This window comes from Anas platyrhynchos, chromosome 8, assembly GCF_047663525.1.
Source record: "Anas platyrhynchos isolate ZD024472 breed Pekin duck chromosome 8, IASCAAS_PekinDuck_T2T, whole genome shotgun sequence".
Taxonomy (NCBI): Eukaryota; Metazoa; Chordata; class Aves; order Anseriformes; family Anatidae; genus Anas; species Anas platyrhynchos.
In genome coordinates this window covers 11,444,373-11,465,884 of record NC_092594.1, presented here as the reverse complement: position 1 = coordinate 11,465,884, position 21,512 = coordinate 11,444,373, and the positions used below count along the sequence as shown (strand labels likewise).

Genomic DNA, 21,512 nt, shown 5'->3' with positions numbered 1-21,512 from the left:
TTCCTCCTGAGTCAGTCACTTTTTATAGATATTTTTAAAAACATAAGTAGGAACTATTTAAGATTCCAATAGTAAATATCCAATGGTCTCTACACCTCAGTTTTGTGTACTTTGCCTAAGTTCTCTGGAGAATCTATTTTACTTGTTTCTAACTTCCTTGGTGGCAGAGTACTTCTTCATTGACAGGTTTTGTTTTTAAATTCTATAATCCAGCATTGCTACAATATTGAAATAGCAAATCAAGTTACCTAAACTACTAATCAAAATGTTTGATTCTGGAATATCTTGGATTTGATGTTAAAAACCAGAATTGAACACCTTTAGAAGATGAGCATGGTTTTGAATTACTTTCAAAATCAGGGACTGAGAATTATAAGGCCAATACACAACTCACTCAACATTTTTTTCCTCACAGCCAAGTAAGAAATTCAGCTAAGGTAACCCTTTACTATAGTGTTACCTGTTGCTTTTTTTTTTTTTTGAGTACCAGTTGTTTAGCTTGCCTAAGTAAAGCAACAGATTCCACAGATCTTGTTTAGTCTACAGGTCATTTTCTGGGCAACTATTTCAAGAACATATGCCAATAGTTAGCTGAATAACTACTGTATGCCAGAGGCTGAAAGGAAAAAATCCCTCCACTCACTGTGATGGACAGAATAATAATACAAAATAAAGAGAATATAGCAATATTCTCAGATAGGTATTGTGTGATCACAAGTCAATATTTTTGCATTCTGAGTTTATCGTGTTCTCTCAGATATTTCTCAGATTTCCGCAGAGAAAAGCTATTGAGAAGTGCTTAAGGAATTTCTACATACAATTAGTATAAAATTCAGACTTATTTACTTTGATGTGTAGATACCTTAATCATGTTTAAAAATGTGACTCAAGTAAATTATCAGGTTATTTCTGGAAATTGTATTCACATTTATGTAAGGCATGTTCCATTACTGATTGTTTACCCAAATCATTTTTCTTGAATAAGATGTTAAGACAAACTCCATCATGTAACATCTAGAAGACATCTCAAATCTTTAGAGTGCTTTGATAGACGTACTCTGCATACAAAGAGGTGTTTACTATGAAGTACCACTAGTAGAGCACAAATTCTACAAAATGCAAGAACAAAAGTCATTGTGGACACCCCCACAGTGTAAACTGGTTTTATATTAATTCCTACTTCATGACTATATCCCAGATTCACAGGTGGGGTTTTGAGTCCTGTACATCCTGTAAACCAGTTTCTGGAAGTAATGTACAAAGCTCTCATTTTGGCTTCACTTAATCATGAATTGTCTTATTCAGAGGGAATCATGTAAATGTGTGCATAAATGAAATGATTTGTTTACTTCTCATTTCATGTTTTCCCCTTTTAGCTACCTCCGACTTGTCCTGTATGTCTTGTTTTGTCTTTTCCAGAAAAACAGTCAAACTCTAGAAGTCAAAAATACCATCACTATCTTCTCTCATGTCATAATATTATTTCTAATTTAAAATTTTAAGAAGTCCCTTTTCCAATCTACATGCTTTAGTTAAGATATAATTATAAATATGAGGCAGCTTTTCCACTTAAGCATCTAGCATTGATTGCTATTTGCCTTCTGTATGTCAATTTGTGTCTGTAAAACTAAAATTAAACCAATATAGTCCTTGACCAGGCAAAATGCCAAGAATTTCAGAATCCATAACAAATCTATGTCCACTTAATGGCATAAGTAATCTCATCTCCCTGTGATCTTCTACCACTATTATCATAAGAAATAAACCCAAAGGCAACAAATAATAAAAACAAATAAGTTACAGAACAGCCCAATAATAAAAACATTTGTCTCTGCTCCAGCTTCTTGTCACGTTAATTTGTGGAAAAGTGCCACAAAATGGCAAGCAAAAAAAAAAAAAAAGCATAAAATCAACTTCCACCACATCTTACAGAAGTGTTTCTTGTTACATTAGGAACATAGATAAAAATTTGAAAACCTGGAGTACATTTTGAAGGTATGTTTTGTAGTGTAGTGTAAAAACCTAGAAGTTTACCCCACTACATAATATATTTGGTATGGTAAATTTGAGGTCAATTTGTACCACGTTTCCTCAAATTCACAAGTTAAAGGGTTCTACCTAAAAAAAGTACAAAAGGGCAAGCGATGCTAGTCCAGGCCACAGAGTCCAAGCCCAGGCCTATCTAAGATGACTACAGCTGCCCACTGCTTCCATCTCATGGCTGCTACAATGAGCTTGCATGGCTGCTCTCACTGCTCTAAAGGACTCAGCCCTCAGGGAGGTCAGGAGGCCTTCCTCTGACCCAGCTCCACCACTACCTGCCAGCAGCAGGCTACCTGCTCCTCACCCTCAGCAGCCTTGCTGCTGCTTCTGCTAAGACAAGTTAAGGCAGCTCTCCAGTTTCATTTAGGAACTGAATCAAATAGGCAAGAGGACGAAGTCAAACTGCCAGGTTTCATCTTATATTTGGTTATGTATTCTTGCTGAAGATGACTCACAGCCACTACTCTCCCAGACATGGCTCTATGCATCCTAATCATTTCAACAACTGAAACAAGTTTTCATTGCCTACCTCACTCTTATCTGTTGAGATCTAAATTTTTTTTTTTTTTAGGCTTTCATGGGGCTTTTGTTAGAGGGAATTAAGAACATCCCTAGGGAAAGTTCCAAGTTCCCATTTGTTCTGGGTTGCCTTGAGGATTTGCCACAGGGGCAGCCTCTGTGAGGAGAAGCTGGGGCTGCTCTGAGCCAGGCACAGCTGGTGCTGGCTCCTTCCAGCCAGTTCCACTGCAGCCTCAACACAGGGCACAGCTGAGCCCAGCAGACAAGCTTCTGGCAATTCTGTGATTTAATTAAAACAATGGGCAAGCAGAGGAGAAAGGGGGCGGGAGGGGAAAAAGGTAATGGTCACATTGCTGTTTCTCAACATCCAACATGGAGGAGCAGAAAAAGGAAGTGCTCCGTGCACTAGAGGAACTAGGCTGTGAAGGACCCTGACCTTGTGCAGTTGGACACTTGACTCTTTACAGGCACTGCTTTTACCAGAGACTTTGTTAATATATTAGAAGGAAAATGTTATAGTACAGTCACAGCCTCCCTGCAAAGCACTAGGGTGGTAACAGTGAAGAGACAGTTGGCTCCTCTGCTAAGGCACTAGCCTTGGCAGACTGCCCTAGAGCTCTGTTCCATCTCCGTCCATATAATTTGACAGCATAAGGAATTCCTGCATAGCATGCCCTGTCCCCATCCACACATTCCTCTTTTATGACCTGAACCTGTGGTCTCCCTCTCCTCTACTGTACACCCTTGCTCATCTCCTCTGTGGGTGGAGATGTCTGCATTTTGAGGTGCCTGTGAGAAGTAAATTACAAGTTTAAACTATATTTGCAATATCAGAATTAACTTGTAAATATTACTCAGTGCACATGTGTCTGTGCTCACATGAATGCATGAAGTTTGGAATTTGTGCTAATTGTATTTCTGTTCCTCTGCTGAAAAGTCACAAAAAGAACCTACTTCCTGAAAAGGATTACACGAACTTTTTCTCAGTATATTTAACAGTATAAACTTAAATTCTTCATTTAAAAAGGGGGAAAATAAAACACTTTTCCCCCTTCAGGAAAGTTTATTATATTAAATTTGGAGAACGAATTCAATTACTGAGAGTTTAAAAAATTTACTTCTAGTTTCAATATAAATACTGATTTTTAAATAATAGGTTAGCTAACACTATTTTTGTACTCTGAGCTATGTATATATGATACAACTTCCTATTGCTTATAAACAGTCTAAGATAACATTTTATCTCATGAAAAAAGATAAAGACCATCTTGATAAGCAACTTCTGTAATGTGACTCTGAGGTAAATAACTAGCAGATCCAATTATGCCTCATTTCTCAGCTGGACCAAAAATAAACTAAGTGCCTTTTTTTTTTTTCCTCTATATGTGCCAAAGTGAATATTAGGTGTCCAAAACCTTTAGTCTACTTTGTAGAAATAGCAAAAATATCTGAAGGTCTAAGGGAAATTAAAAGTCAGTCTGATATAAGAAAGCTTGTTTAAGTACCTTAATATTTATTGTTTCTGTAACTGATTACCTAATAAGGTGAGTGTTTAGGTGTCTTTTTCAAAATATAAGGCATACTTTCAGTTGAAGATTAGACTTGTCTTCTTCAGCACAATTTCGGAGCTTAACATACTGTGAAATATCAGCTTCTCAAATATATCCAGAATAAATGATTTGATAACATTTTTCAAATCCCAATTGTGGCTGGCTGCACACCCAGTCTTCTGAGATGTGTTCAAGATTAAGATATTCAAGGAATACCTTCAGTTACTATTACTCCCTTCCTTGATATTGAAGATGTATATCTATCAAGGCAAAAAAGCAGAGAGCTGAACAACTCAAGTTCAACAATACTGAAGGTATTTTCATCTTAGATAATTCTTATTGTCTCAGTGCTAATGTTGCTCCCTAGAATTTGCCCGACATTCCTTTTTGTTCTAACACAGCATTTTGCAGCCTTTCACACTACAGATATCTGCTGAAGCTTACAGGCAGCTTTACCACTGTGAAAGCCTTTTGTTTAAAAAGACCAACTCCATCTGGGACCACTTTTTCTATTTTCAGTTTTCCAATTCTTCACTACAATCAGAAAGACTCAGTTGCATGAAAGTTTTCCTTCACTTGTTGAAATTCAGAAACCTACAAGTCAGCACCACTGTGGTTCTAAACTCAGTTTTCTGCTTGAAGAGCTGAACTGTGGTCACATTCTCCATAACTACCAGAGAATTCAGGAAAACTGTAAAGATCAAATTATGCCTTTTCAAGGGCAGGCAACTCACATGGTAATGTGCTGAGGCACCACCAAGGAATGCTCTGGATTCTATTAATACAGGGGCAATTTTGTAAGCTTAGAGAAAATGCTACAGAAAAGCCTTCTCTTCATGTAGACAACTAACACCGGAAAATGCGGCTAGAAACTTATAAGCATAAGAACTTCGGCCTGAATAAGAGGAGAAACATTGGGGAGCTTATAAATTAGAAATTAGCATTTAGGTCATGAAGTAGGCTACTGGCAAATTCTAAGCATTAAGGATTAAAACAGTATGTATTTCTTTGTTATTGACACCAAGAGACCAAAGCACTAATTGTAGTACATGTATATGAAGTGATTAGACTTGGATTGAACTTCATCAAGGCATTTGTTCAAGAATTAAGTATTAATTTACATATTTTACATACAAACTGATTCATGTACAAGAACATGTGGCATCTAATAAGGAAAAAAGTATATAATCTCATTACTTTTAAGATAACAACACTAACAAGCTCTTGAAATATTTGTGAACATATATAGGTTCATAGTTTGAAAAAAGTTTTGACACAGAGCTTCCAAAGTAATTTGTGTTCTGTCATATACACAGACATGAGAGTTCTGATATATATGCTGAAATATTTTAGAAAACCTTGAAAGGTGTATGAAGCTCAACTGCCTATTACACTGATATATCTTCTCCATGGCTACTTGAAACTAGAAAGCCATCACAGTAAATCTGCAGTCAGTATGGGAGGCTTCAAACTGTTCATCTAGAAACATGTATTTCCAATTTGCAGTCTGAATTCTGCAGCACTCACATGAACTGTGACTTGAGTTCTGCTCTGATTACACACACACAGTTATGGTGTGTTGTCAATAAGTAAGAGTGGCAGAACACAAGTAAGTCTTTGTAAAGAGATGTGTTTCTTAGACTGAATACCACTACTGTAAATATGCACATAACATATTGGGTTCCAAACTATTAAGAAAAGCTTAGAAATCTGAGTTACTCTGGATAATTTCCTGAAACCAGTAGCTCACTCAATACCCAGATACCAAGAAAAAGACAAATGCAAATTAAAAATGAATAGGAATGAGATAAAGAAAATCATACACTGACTGGATCCCTAGCACATACACCTGATGACTGCTAGTGATCACCTATTATAAAATAATGTTTCAGTATCATGCTAAGTATGCAGAAGGCTACTATTTTAAGCAGAATTATGGAATGGCTCCCAGACTGATTATAAAAGATAAGTACTGTTCAGCTCTGATATGAGTTGCTCTATAAAATTAAAAGTTAGAAGTGATAGAAGAAGCAGCCAAGAACTTTTTTGAAAAAAAAATGACCTCATAAGTTATCAGTTTTAATTCTAAAATTAAAAATAAGAAACACTTTCACATTGCATCTCAAATTGTTAGCACGCGTAGCTGCAATTTTTGAATGCCAAGAGGTATAAATGGATTCAAAACCCAGTTAAGCAAACTGGTATGGAATAGGTTTGTCAGTATCTCCCAGACATAACGGCAGAGATGTTTCCACTTCAGAATTTCTTGTTAGTAGATCCCCAGAAGCTGGGACAGGGCACTGAAGTGCTCTTACACGCCCGTAAGCTTCTGCTCCTGACCACTATCTGGGACAAGATACTGGTTTAGATGGATCTCATATGCAGCCGTACTTATGTTTGCATAACTGTGAATGCTACAGAAGCTTTCTAAAGGTGCTAGAAAAGGAATTTGCATGATCCAGCTGTTTCAGTGATCATATGTTATTTGAATTGTGAGTCTTTAATTTGAGTTGTTCTGCCTCTGGCTACTATATTATCCCTAAATAGACAGGAAATCTTCTCTAGTTCCTGAATAGACAGAAGAAGGGTCCTGTGAGCAGATAGAGTTTCAGAATGGAAAAAACTGAGAATTGCCAATTCAAACAATCAGTTTCCTGCCTTTCAGGAGCCTCATGCCCTATTGCATAATAAAATATAAGCATAAGCTGTTTTCTCTAAGCATTTTCTTTTCAGTTCATAGTAAAAATCTTTCCTGATTCAGATAATAATTAAAATGAAGTTGGCACATTACTTTGGAAGTAAGTTTTATGCCACTGTTGAAAATAGATCCCAACCATGCGTTAGTCTTTCTTTTCATTTTATATATATACACTCGAAAAGAAGTAGCAAGACAGACTATTACTTGTTTCAACCAGAGTCCAACACATAAAATGGACACCCTAATTTCTCAATTGGAGTTACAGTTTATGGCCTGTTCTCTTCTATCTCACACACTGCTTCCTGCTCCAGGAAACAGTTGGAGCCATCAGAACAGTTGTAGAAAGCCTCTAAGAGAAGTCCTGCTAGTGGCCTGGGACTTGGAGTATTGCTAACAGGTGTCCTACCAATTCAGATAGCTGGGCTGCTCAAAAATAGAAGTTTGGTTTGGCAACAAAAATCTCTGAAACAGTATTTTTTTCAGTTGATTTCCCATGGAAGAAAGATTACGTGATCACACTGTGAGTATATAAGATGAGTTTTGCTCAATTGCTCCTGTCCCTAAGAATGATGACAGATTTTATAGGTAGCTCCAGTAGAAAAAGCATTAACAACATTGCTTTTGAATTTGCATTTGCAATTGAAATTGCTACAGGCAGAACAAAGTGGATCTTAGCTGAAGGCTCAAGGGAAGTTGTTTCCTGAAACCTGATGTAGTCATGCTTCCCATCAGCCCACCCTAAGAAGCTTCTCTTAGAGAAGAATTTCTCATCTCCCTCCCTGCTATGCTGGGAGCTTGTCCTCCCTCATTCTTCACTTTTCCTAACCTCACCCAGAGACAAAATCCTTCCCCTACAGGAATGATTCCAGCTTAACAGCTTGATCACTTCCTATGAACTTCTTGTGATTGTTCTAGTGACTTGTGCTCATAACTACCAGAGCAACATAAAGTATTTGTTTTTTCCAAAAACTGGAGGTGGTACTGGAAGATAGTATAAGCCATCTCATGCTTTAAAACTTTAAATCCATAAGTCTTCTAGAGTGTTTGTGTTTTTATTCCTCCGCAAATACAGTTAAATATCAGAAGTAGATGAAAGGATCTATGCATTTGATATTCATTTTAGTATCATTTATCCCTGCTACTAACTATATCCCTTAAATTGTACAGTTGACTTAGTATTCAGAATAAAATATCTTAAGTATAAAGCCCTATCTTCAACATTTCTTTTACAAGTTTTTCCACAGTTCAGTATTTTCAGAATAAATCTCAATTATGGAGATACACCAATGCAGTTTCTTCTTTTAAAATAAATGCTTTTTAAAAAAATATTGTATGACTTCATTACATTGAGGCTGTCACTAGAAGAGTTAAGCACCTCTAGGACTATGATGCTTGCCCAGACAAATGCACATTCCTGTCTGTAAAAACCTAGCTGGAATGTCTAGCATCAGAATTTCACATTTTGTGCAGTCAATTCTATTTCACATACTAAGCCACAAACCCATTATAGTTGAAAACAGTAGAAAGTCTGTTTTAAATTAGGTGACGCAAATACAGTAGTAACAAAACCCACAAAAAGCACAGATGTATAGAATATATGTACATGCAAGGCAACCAAGTATAAAAGGTAGATATCAGTTAAACTGTCTGAAGGATAAAGTCATATTTTTTAAGCAAGTACTACTAATGAATAAAGCAATATATTAATTGAACAAGAAGTCTTCTCTCATGCTTCATTATCCTGAATGAATAGTGGTGATGTAGGCACAACATAAGACAATATTGCTTTTTATACCATGAATTTAGTTTCTTGAGAGCTAGATGACTGCCTGCAGTCATTTAATATTTATAATTGAGATGAATCTAGCTTTAGTGTATAAACAGAACAAAAAGTTTTTTTAAAAAATCTTCATTTAGAGATATTGTTCTCTAAGTAAAATTGCAATTGGTGTAGTAAACTGTTGACATGACCAGACTAAATCCATACCATAACCAGTGGGCTAAAATGATTGAGTCACCATTTAATATACTATAGCAAGCTATTAAATTACTAATAGAATGATTTGAATATTGAGAGAATTTGACATTTGTCTTTTGTCCAGCTCAGTTCCAGGCAGCCAATATGGTACATTATCCTTGAACAACTGGAACAAGGAAACTTATGAATAACAGGTTAGTGTCTGCAGAATCTACACATCTGCTATGGCCTCCGATTTCGGCCAAGAAAAATTGCCCTGTTCAGATGATAAAGCCTTAGTCCATATTAAGAAAAATAATTCAATAGTAACTGGCACAAAGACTAAGATCTGTAGCTATTCACAGAAATCCTGAAGACAATGACAAAAATAGTATTTTGAACTCACAAATCAACATTGCAAAAAAAAAAACACCACAGAAGCACTCTGCATTTAAGAAAGCTATTGAATTATAGACATTATGAAGTACTTTACTACATTATTAATATTTAACTAAGTGAAATAGCTATTGTAAGATTATCAATTGTAAATCCTTTCCCTCCATTTGCAAGAGTTCTTATTTTTCCTCCCTTATTTTTTTCTAAATAAGATTTTTCTCCTTTATATAGTACACAATGCATGTTTAAAAACAGTTTCCAAAAACCACTTGCAGATTTTTCAAATACATGACAATGTAGAATGATTACTGAAGGTTGGTTTAATGTTTTAAAGATAGACTATCTTATGATTTATGATTAAGATAAGTCAACAACAGCAAGAGATGAAGTAGTATTAAGGCTATCATACTTTGATATAACAATCTTTTTATCCTCAGGTATCAGTGTAGTATATCAAATACATAGTTCACACATTGTTCATTTTGGCAAAATATTGATGAATAGTGTGATTGAGGCTAGAAGTTAAAACGAGTCTCTATTGAAAAGAACAATCCAGCAATAAATGAGACCCAGCCTTCTACAGTCAGGCTGTAATTCAGGAAAAGTCTGTACCATACAATGGGACTGATAAAATAATTAGGTATTTATCAGCTGTTAATTTTGTCAGTCTTTGCATTCAGTTTCTTAACAGCTGTCTCAGACTGTCAGCTGGTATACCTTGGGAATTATATGGGTGAACCTTTTCATTAGGGCGTCAACCAACATTCTCATATTCAGACTTACTGCATTGTTAATAAGTCACTCCAGTGGCACTTGTAAGTCTTTGAAAATAGAACAGATCTATGTACTTTTTTCCTAACCTAGCAAAGCAAGCATCCTTATATTACAAGGTTTCCTAAAAAGACCTCTGAACTCTTTAAACATACCTATGTATGTTTACATTCCTCACTGAAGGGAATTAATGAGATTAATGAGTACAGCAATGTCTTCACCTCCAATATCTTCTGGAAGTTTGCTTAGATTTTTGCCTGCCTCCTCCCCACCCCCACACACTTGAATTCATTTCTCTGTTTTAATAAAGAGCGTAAACCCAATGGGGTTAGAGCATTGTCATCTACATACTTGTGAAGTATAGCACATGTTTAGAGCAAATCTTAATACAGACATTAGGAACACATCAGGGATCTCTTTCACACCTGCAAGAGTCAGAAAATAAGACACGTGGCTGAACTGTGGATTCCAGTATACTTTGAGCTTACAAAGATCTTCTGAGTATAGGAAAAATATCCAAGATGAGGAATTTTAGACAATTTACCTTTGAAACCAGTCCCTACAGTAGGCTGTGAATCTTTAATGCTTTTTGGAGGTACGTTTCATAAAAAGCATAAAATCATTTATTGCTTGGTGGTTTTTTATATTATTAAACTATCTGGAAGGCACAAGTATTCAAGATTATTTTTCCCTAAAGACCCTAAGATTTTCTTTTGAAAGACATGTTCAAAATGCAACAGATGCAAAGAAGATTTGGGGGAAAAGTGAGAGCACTGTAAAAAAAAAAGTCTCATGCATCATATGTCAAAATATTGTAGGACTAAGACACAACATAGCACAACTTTTTTTTTTAATGTGAGGTACTCTTATCAGAAAAAATCCTGTTAAAAGTAAAGCATGCAACATCTCAGTATTTTAGTTTTAGTGTCGTGTCTCATCTTCTCTAAGCATTAGATTTGTTGGTATCAACAGATGCTCAAGTTTAGTTTACTCATAATCTAAATTGATTTCTGAAAAATATTAATAGATCATAGTTTCCTTCTTTGTCAGGAACTTCAAATATATAACTTCAAATATACTTTGTCAGGCAGACTTCAAATATTCTCAATAGTTTTGAGAAAAATACAACTCTTGGTTAACAGCAAACCAAGTCAAAAAGTATGACTTTGGGACTCAAAGGTGGAATAAGAGATAGGAAATTCAATACTAATAAAAAAACCTTTCTAAAACCCTTAAATATTTTCTGTCAGATTTATCTATTAAGTTGTGCTTTGAGCTTCTATCTGGATTTCTGAAATGCTAAGTTCCTCCCCCTCTCTTCAGAGAATGGAACAGAATTGTTAGATCAGCTAAACATTTCTAATGTTGTGTGAACATGACAATTATAAACATTTTTGTTCTGCTTTTCCCAAAATATAGTAAAACAGAAAACTTGCTTTTCTGTCAAAAACAGTTATCTTGCCTACCTTCAATTACAATAAAAAAGTATAAATTAGTCATCATTGGCTTTTGTACTTGCATTTTAACCCTTTTTATTAACCCTTTATTCTACTCATTAGAAAACTAGTCTTAAATATGAAGAAAGTTACAGAGCTCAGTATGTATTTATTGTACATGTTACAAGTTCCCTTGCTCAGGACAGTATACTGAGAAGCACATCCTAGAGCAGAGTTCTCCAGCTGCATGACAGATTTCCTTGCAAGAATGGAACAAGCAGAGGTAGAAGCCCAACAGTAACCTGTTTCTCTCATTCTTAGAGATTTGTGTTTAATCTGTTTTTAAAAACAGTGATAGAGACTTTCAAACTGCAGGGTATTATTCTACAAGGTAGGAAATTCCATTCAGGATTCCAGCCCACATAGAACTTCTGACATCCTCAGGACTAAGCAAAGGCCCAAAAACTGAATCATTAGACAATTAATACTAAATGTCAGAAAAGAGGTCTGGGACAACATTATGTCTGTATTCTAGAAATAGAATGATTCTTTGTTGCAAATGTCAGTGAAGTGAGGCTTTCACTATTCCAGTATTTCCTATTCCCTGCTGTAACTTATGGCAGAGTAAGTCTAAAGCCAAACACAGTGTTTCTATATTCAGCATCAGTATATCTCAAACAGTTTTTGTTTAAATGAAAATCCAGTTTCACAGGCAGAACATGTTTGGGACCAAATCTGCATGTGTGTCAAAATACATAATCACCTGAATCTGCTACTCACCTTCACCAATATTCTCCTCCATATTGCAAGATTTTCATACAACAGAGTAGGCCACAAAAGTCTGTTTTCTTTTCCCTTTAATCTTCTTCATAAGTCTGAAATAGCCATAAAACTAAAAGGTTGAACAAAGATACAACTAAAGTTGAAGATATAGTTAATCAGAACTACTAAACCACTAATGCTTCTCTGCAGAAAAAGATGCAAGATAAACCTGAATTCCAACAGTAACTTCTAATAAGACTTTGGAAGTTACATGGAACAGATTCCAAATGCAAAAAATTTTGCCTTTCATAATAGAATAAATATCAGGTTTACCAGAAATCCAACATACATGAGATTTCTTAAAGTCTGGAGATACTGCTTCATGATACTTCTGCTTTGAATATTCCTAATAAAGACAACCTATCATTAGAAAGGAATAAAAAGATGACAGAAAAATGTATATGTACACCAGACTCCCAGTGACCCTGTCTGTCACTGATGTCTGTTTTACTGTATTAAAATAAAAGTTAGTCTCCTCTAGGAAATATTAAATGCTTATGTAGTACTTGGGTGATGCTTTTTATATACAGACCGTTCTTCTCAATTCCCAAGTTTCCTTTGTATCTTTATATTACATCTCCAGCTGTTGTAGAACATTGGTATGAGAAATGTTTTCTTTGATGCACAGGATAAAGCCATTGCATTGATAGCTTTTTATGTAGGAAAAGATTCCTTACACTTGGAAAACCAGAAACAAAAAGGCACAAAGTGGCACTCTTAGCTGTACAATTTTTATCTGAAGTATTGTCCCTTCCCCCTTCTTTGTCCTCTCAAGGTTCCTGTTAGACAGGAACTCACAAAAAAACACTATGAGCTGTTAAGACATGTTGATAACATGAGGTGCATTAGGTGGTCAACCTCCAGTAGGAAAGCAAAGCATATAATACCCCCCAAGATCTTGGGGAAGCCACTGCTTTTCCAGAACTTTCTATTTTAAAGATCTTGCATTAAAACAGGTGATCAGTAGCCTGAAAGCAAGCTTTTATTTTTAATACCACTCAGTATATGCATTCACATCTTTGAATATATTAACATACATATTCTTCCATGGTAAAGGGAAAAAACATAACCAGACAAGATGCAGAATGGCTAAGGTTATTTGCTCCCATGTTCTCAGCTCCAATGAGAAATACAGTGAACCAGTAACAACCCATCTTAGTTACAATTCCTGTGCAGAGTTACTTTACTTTAATGTGAGGCATTATTTTAATTTGGTGTAGAACTTCACTTTGTTCTCCCCCACCCCCCAAATTAGCGTTTTGAATAAAAGAGGTAAAGATGTCTATGAAACTTAGGATCCCTGGAGATTTTACAGGTTTAACCTCTCAAATTCAGGAATACTTTCCTAATGTTGTTTTTCTTCATTAATGTATATTTTGTAGCATCCATTTTATGTTTCATGACAGTGTAAAGAAAATGCAAGGAACAGCACATAATGATATGATTCCGGCACTGTAATTTTGGTCTTGTGTATCTAGATGATCACATTCCTTTGATATGCCATAGTAAGTTTGAAAACACTGCATTTAATGGTAAGCCACAATTGTAGAGCTTGGTAACTCTTGTTTTGGGTTTACAAAGTAAGATATCAAAGTGGTATAAGATCAACTTGCCATATTTGGCACCATCAAGGTTAAGTTAAACTTGTATCCTAGGTGAATGGGTAGTCAAATAAAACCATCCCTCTGGAAATAGCAGGGTACTGTATATAAACTACAAGAATTATTGGTTGTAAAGCAGTCTGGACTGAATATAACAGACTCAGCTGGTTTGAGCTCAGGGAGCTGTTTCTTTTGCTCCATAACAGAGCTTTTGTTTCAGAAGTATAGACCCTATGTTTATCCCAGCAACACATTCTTAAATGAATTAACTGTGTGTAGGCTTGTTAGTATGCTTACCGTGACTTCCACATGCATATTGTTTTGTCCATACCTTTTATAATACGGTGTCACTGTAGTACCATACAAATCTAAAATAAGCTAAAGCCTTCCCTTAAAAAAAAAAAAACAACTTAAACAATAGGGCCATAAAAACAAGTTTCTGATCATCTAAATCTAGCTCATACTAGCTCTCACAGAATTGCTGCTCTACCCTGTTACAAAGCAGTATATTCAGCACAGGTTTTTCCTTCCTTTTTTAAAAATGGTAAGTGGGTCATGCTGACCTATTCTTAATTCCAGGCTTCAGCTACCACCATGTTTTCCTCCTCTTGCCTTTTTAATCTTCTTTCATGGCATAAAGTAGTTTATACAATCCAAATTTCCCATTTCAGGCCAATATTACTTGAAGCCAATTTCTGAAAAACATACCACTACATGTGGCATGAATGTAACTAGTTGAATCTGAAAGCACAAGCCAGTGTGAGGAAAGGATATAGAAACAATTCATTATACATTCAAGTTTCAGCCAATACATTCTACAAAAATGTAGAAAAATAAAGATGAAGAAGCACAAAGCTTGAAGCATGCAGCTAACTCAGCCTTACAATCCACATCTACAGGTTTAGATAGAAAAATTACTTAAAACACTGCTAAGAAACATCAGAAGAAATTGGGAAGCAGAAAGTTGTATCTGCCTTTAAAATAGTTTTAAACAAACCAGGGTTGAGAAGCTTTACCTAGAGATATTGACAACTGTATCTTGGGGTTTAAAAATATCATTAGATGGATGCCTAACTGACAAGTACACTTATTTGTGTAAAGAGACAATTATGACTTGTATTTCACACTCTCAGGGGAAGACATGCTCTCTCTAGCAGAGGAGTGGGGGAGGCAGTCTCCAAATCCTGCATAGATAAGCAGGAAGAACAGGGGAAAAGGGATACAGATCCTGACTCAACTTCCCATGCAGCATGCTGTCCAAAATATTTTTTGGCACTGAGGGAAATCCAGTAGAAATTAGGACAATGGAGAAAGTAACTTGCCCAGTTTCCTAGGCATGTTTCCCAACAATCCTCAGCCTCCATTTTACCCATAAAGTTATTTGGCGTTTTACTAAAATACAAGTTGAGTACACTCATTCCATTGCTTTGAATGAATGCCTGGTTGGTTCCACTGTCCAGTCTTGCTTCTACCATCACCAAACAAGACAACAATTAACTTGTCTCAAAGCTTCAATTTGTGATTAGTAAGTCACCTTTTACTCATCATACTGTAGTGAACACTTGCAGTGGTTTGCATTTGAACTATTTCCCCATCTCAGCTTGGAAAATATTCACAATGTGAACTTGTGGAACTGTAGTAAACCATACAGCCACTTCCACAAAGATGACAGCAAAAGTATAAATTCTAGAGTACCAGGAAAATGCCATTTGCTTAGTTACTTCCTGTATTTTCATATTTGAACAGGGTAAGAATATACTATGCTACAGCAAGCATTTATTTACCTCTTCTCATACTATATTATCACAACACTGCTTAGCTTTAATGATTCCTCATTTGCTTGTTCAAACCCATTCTATGAGCTAATATCAAATAGTAATTTTGTTATTGTGAAGTGATTAAGTACCTTGAAATGCTAGAATACTGAGGTTAATATCCCAATATATTTTGAGACCTAAGTAGTGTTTAGTCATGAAATCAAACATTTTCCTCACAGAAAGTATTACAAATCTAGAGAGTTCACAGAGAAAGTCAGTTTCCTATAGTGGCCCAGTGAACTGCTGATTAGGGACTACATTCAAGTCTAATCTTTACAGGCCCACTTGGGAAAAGTCATCCAAATTAAACTTCAACACTAAATTGCAAGCATCACATCAAAGAGATGATTAGATAAATTCATTCAGAATTAGTATCCATAATTAGGTGTAGTTTAACTTTGGTCTTAGAAGAATTTGTGTTATATACAGTTCAATTTGAATGAAAAAATTTTCCTCTTAAGTTCCCTAGTTAATTTTTAGCTTGCATCTTTAATAAATCTGAATTTGTTTTTCCCCCATCACTTTTAGTGAAATAATAAATTTGTTCATTTAACACACTATTCAGTGTTAGGGACTGAAGACCATTAAGAGAGAGGAAAACTGATACTAGTAAGGTGAAATAGATGTTTTATACTGGGAACTCTTTGGCATATAAATAGCATCTTTGTCCACATATTATTTCATATTTCTGTTTGTTTCCTTCCCTCAAACCATTTTTCCAAGTGATAAACAAAAAACACTACAACTCCAAAGAGAGTCCAGGAAGTTAGTTCAATTTTTTCACCAAATCTTATCCTTTATCATTTGGGGGGAAAAAAGTGCTGATAAACCATATACGTAAGTGTTTTTTTCCTTTTGTGAAAAAGGAAGATTAGAGTGCTGGAAAGTTATGACAAGTTTGCCTGTCACTATCCTGACCAATATCAAATGGCAGTGATTTATAGGAATTACAGAGACAATAAGTTTTAAGATACAACTGAAAATATGGAATGTAAACATACAAGAGTCCACTTACATCTCAAGTAAAGCTGTTGATAAATACACTACTGTAACAGGAAACAAGGATCAGTTTTCACATCTGTTAAAAAAAAGAACAGGCAAAGGACTCTAGTAAAATACTGGCAAGCAACATGGTTATAACACGGTTACTGTAATTCACCCTGATAAAAATATATGAAAAAAAGAAAAAAAAAAACAAAACATACTTCTCAAATAGATTTTCTTATATTCATAATGAGAAACTGAATAACGTAACCTCAGTTGGTAAGCGCTAAATCGTGTGCTACTGATATCACTTATTTTGGACTAATATGGGCCTAAGTCTATTTAATTAATCATGTAGAACTAGCATGAAGATGATATTGAGCTCTATACAGCCTGAATTAGAGTTCTCTCTGAAATACTTGTCATTAGCTGCTCTTTACCAGCAATGGAAAGGAAGTAAAATCTACATGATTTAATCACAGATAAAATTAGTGAAGTTATTCAGGTTACAGCCCAGTAATTAGCAATGAAAATTGCTAATTTAATAAATCATGTAGTTATATATTCCTCTAAAGAAAACAACTTTCCTTTTAAATATTTTAAGTTAAGGAAAACATCATTTAAGTTAAACTTTAAAATTCCTGTGATTGCAAGACAGATCACTTTAGTCTGGTAAGTAATTTCAGAAGACTTTGGGAGAAGAGAAATAACATAACTAAGAAATGGGTTGCTTTTAAAAACAGCCAAATAAATATAGTGCTTTATTTTATATAGGAATGTTAGGCTTTGAGTTCTGGCATCTCAGGGCCCATTAACTCAGTGTAATTTCCCCTTTTTATAAAAGATCAGGCTCCTGGTTTTAGCTCTTGTTTCTTGCTCTAGTAGACTGTCTGACAGCAATTCAATTCTGGTTAAAGACAGAGTATTACCCCACTAGCTTCGGGTTCACATAACTCTAAGATGAAGTCCATAGCAGGTACAGGGGAGCAGAGATGGTACATTTTTTGGCAAGTTGCTTACAGAAGGGAAAAACAAGTAAGAGTCAGCTGACTGGAACTGCTAGAAGGGTTGGAATGTTACAGGCACAGTGTGGGAGACAGGCTGAAGAGGCAAATGCAGGTGAAGTAAAGACACAAAAGTGAAGTTTATCACATGGCTGCATAATTCATCATGGAGATACTAACAGCCACATGCTAACAAGCATGCAAAAAAGCATTCCAGCTTTTTTTTTTTTTCCACAACAGAAAGAAAGACAACCTCTAAGGCAACTATGTTTATAACCTTGTGTGATAGCATACAAAACAGAACTTTGAAGGAGAGCTGTCTACACTTTTGACTTCACAGCTGCACACCAAAAACAATAAAAACATTTTTAATCTCTATGTTTTAGTAGGACACCAATTGAAACACAGCATATTTTGAAGAAAATTAGTTCTGTTGAAAAGGACAAGATCAAATTAAGAATTTTTAAACAAACTCCTCCATACCCTTGGTTGATGCCTGTACATCCAAATCCTGCTCCCAGGTCCAGTCCAGTAGCTTACAATTCTTGGACTGCTGCAAGCTTAGCTCTTTTACTTTATATATATAAAAAATAAATAAAAACTAAGGAGAAGACCTTCCTTTTCTATTCACACTGAGCCAGAGAGCCAGTCCATACCTCTTACAACTGTTTCCCAGGTCCTCTTATAATGCAAACTCCCCAGGTGCCAGCACTGAGCAGCAGAAGCTTTGCCAGCTGGGCATGGCTGCTAACACTCAGAAACTCATTCCAGGGAAGCCCCATTATCCCTCCCCTTTGTGAAAGTTCACCTGAACTTCATAAAACCCTCAACAGGCCAAAACTCTCAGACAGACCTATTTGCACCTTTTTAATAACGTAACACACAATAAACTGTAATCAAACAAGCGAAACAATAGAAAATCTGACATGCCATGAATTAAAGACACTTCTCAACAGCTTTTGTTAACTTTAAAATTATGTGACTGTTGAATTCTGCCTGCTTACTTTTGCAGTACAGCAGGATGTTCTGTGCCACTCCTGGCAGTACCACAACAGTGGAGAATCCTTTGAAGTTCTCACATGTGGACCTCTGCAAAGCTTTTCTTTTTAATTTAACAAAGGTCACTGATCTCCTAATTTTTCGCTTAAAATGAAAGTTTTTAGTCTCACTCTCAACTATTTGCTGGATGGATATAATAGCATATTTCTTTTGTAGACAACATTTTAAAAGAGAAGGAACACAAATAACAGGGCAGAATTTAAGTCTCTTGTTTTTTGAGACAAGCCATCTTTCCTCATAAAATAGTCTTTACTATTTACTACTTTATTAAGACAGCTTGCTGTGTTGTTGGTGGTGGTTTTTTGTGGTTCGATTTTTTTTTGTTTGGTTGTTTTGTTTTGTTTGGGGGGTGGGGGATACTTTTTGTTTGATTGATTGATTGCTTTTTAGCTCCCAAACAGATTTGGCACAGACTTATAGCAGGTCGGCATCAGCTTTGATTTTTACTAATTCTTGACACTTAACTTTTTCCAAGCAGGCTATTGAAAGCCTTGGATCTGAGTTATCTACCAAATTATGAACCTCAGAATAAACAGTTTTAATGTGATTATATATATATATATATATATATATATATATATTATTTTTTTTAAGATATAAGGATGAACACATATTTTAAATTGAGAGACCTGGCAAGTCAGAGAGGAAGCAAAGCACTGAGCATCCACTTTTAAGGGGATTTTTTCAGAAATAAAATAATTCCTGCATTTCTTCCTGCTGTCTTCTGCACAGAAAGAAGTGACTGTTTTACAGGCCAGTCCTTTTTGCCTTTGGGGAGGGGAAGTCAGGAACAGGGAGACTCCCTGTTGAACAGACAGCAGCATTCCCATGCCTGCAGCCCATTCCTGTGGTTCCCACAGCTGGAAATTAAACAGAAAAAGTGGGCAACACAAACTTGTGGTCAGGTTTCAAAGTTAGCAGACTGTACTAGCTTGACATGTTTGAAATCAAACTGTGCATTCTTTCATTCCATTTTTTATTGTCTGATCAGTCTAGGTGCTTGACATTTTATGAATATCTGCTATGACAGCATAGTATTGCTCTCAATCACCACAATTTTTAACACACTGTTCATGTAATATTTCCTTTTCCTCAGTGTAGTATTAGATAAGAGTTCACAGTGTGACTAACAGTGTGAGGGTAACTAATACTAACCAGGTAGCATCTTCATTTTGTAGAGAAATTTCATGGGTTTTCTATATTATTTTTCCCCCAAAAAACAGTAATTCCAGTGAGTTACAGAAACATGTCATAGAGATATGCTGTCACAAATGATGTTTCTAAACAAATAATGGGATGTCAAGCCACCATCTCTTCCCCATTACTTTTTGTAATAAAGAGGGTTGGTTTTTTTTTTGGAATTTAAAAAATATTCAAAACAGATAACAACATGTAAATTCCTTACAGGCAAAGGTAAGCCATAGGGGAAATGATGCCTTGCAGACAAAGTAGTTCTGAAAAATCAACCCCAATAGAGACTAACAAAGTGACAGACCCACAGGCAACTCCCAAGTCAGCAGCTCTGCTTGTGAAGCCTGCCAAGAAGCATAACATGCCTAGGTATTTCCAGCTGCCTGTTCATTATTCTCATTCCTGTCAAAATACATCTTTCTTGTTACACTGTCATTCAAAAAGCATTCACTTTAGGATCCAAAGGCAAACAGGCCAAATTCAGAACTCTAATATCTGTCATGAGTCCAATAAAGTCAATATTTATACTGTCTTGTATTCTTGAAGAAATTTGTGTCGATATCATAAAATGTAGGTAATTCTGATCCTATTAGAACATATTCAATTAGGTGCAATGTGCTGTGGGTTTGTGGGAATTTAAGTTATTCAAAAAGTTAAAACTGAAGGACTGAAGTTTTTCTCAGATACTACCTGCGATTGTTCTACTAGATTTTAGCATCAATATTTCATCAATTTCTTTCCCTGGGTCTTAGCAGTGTAGGCATTGCTGAGTGGTGGAGACTGAATGTTCATTTTTATTTAGCAGTTCTTCTCTCCCAAACACAGCTTTGCAGATAAGCCTTTCTTGCTCATATCTTCCTGTAGGTGTTTCAAGATTTTTTAGTACCAGATTTAGTACCCATAATTTGGGGTCAAATGGAAGATTTTCTAAAGGCATCTAATCATCCTTTTTTTTCCTTTTTTATTTTTTTATTTTTTTATTTATTTTTATTTTTTTCTTCACTTCAACTCTCCTCCAATTCAAAGTAATAGTAGTTAATAATAGTTAAAGTTAAGTTAAGCTAAAATAATAATAGTTAAACAGGATTCTGTTTAACCTGTGTCTTAGGTGTCTTATAGATACCCAACACATATATAGAGATTCTACTTTCCATTAAAAAATATATATGTATATATATATATATATATATATATGTATATATATATGCTTACATGCAGTGATTTTAAAAATGTCTAGCTACCTTGCAGTAGTTGGACCTAGCCCTGGGGGAGATAAAGAGACATATATACACCCATACACCCCAATAAAGTAGATGGATATACTTACATATTTAAATATTCAGCACCTACCCAAATACTAGAAGGATCAGAGCCATAGCTGGCTTGCAGATGTGGGAATAAATAAAGGATAGAAATAGTATTTATGGTGAAGACAGGTTGGATGTTCTTACCTACGGGAGAGTAACAGACAAGTTTGCTATACATCATCTGGAATGAATTTTGAGCTTTTTATATATCTGAAAATAAAAACAGACATATAAAATCCTCTTGGCATAATACAGAACAATGTTCAAAAGACCAGTGTCTGCAAATATGATGATCCTTAAGGTCTAACTTTAGGAGAACTGAAGGAGTCAAAGCAATTATTGGCTACTTAGCAAGAT

General features: G+C 35.4%; 1 long non-coding RNA gene across 3 annotated transcripts in view; it reads right to left on the bottom strand.

Moving 5' to 3' along the window:
- LOC106019753 (uncharacterized) overlaps nucleotides 1–18,270 on the bottom strand; it is a 36,883-nt gene extending 18,613 nt beyond the window's left edge. Inside the window, exons 1-4 of one of the 3 annotated variants that reach the window (XR_011811099.1) lie at nucleotides 18,082–18,270; nucleotides 16,626–16,688; nucleotides 12,482–12,538; nucleotides 12,151–12,245 (exon numbers count right to left, since the gene is read on the bottom strand). This is a non-coding gene — a long non-coding RNA (uncharacterized lncRNA). The remainder of the gene's footprint in view (nucleotides 1–12,150; nucleotides 12,246–12,481; nucleotides 12,539–16,625; nucleotides 16,689–18,081) is intronic. The other 2 variants (XR_005267638.2, XR_001194814.5) reach the window with 2 other exon arrangements.
- Between the last annotated feature and the right edge of the window lie 3,242 nt (nucleotides 18,271–21,512).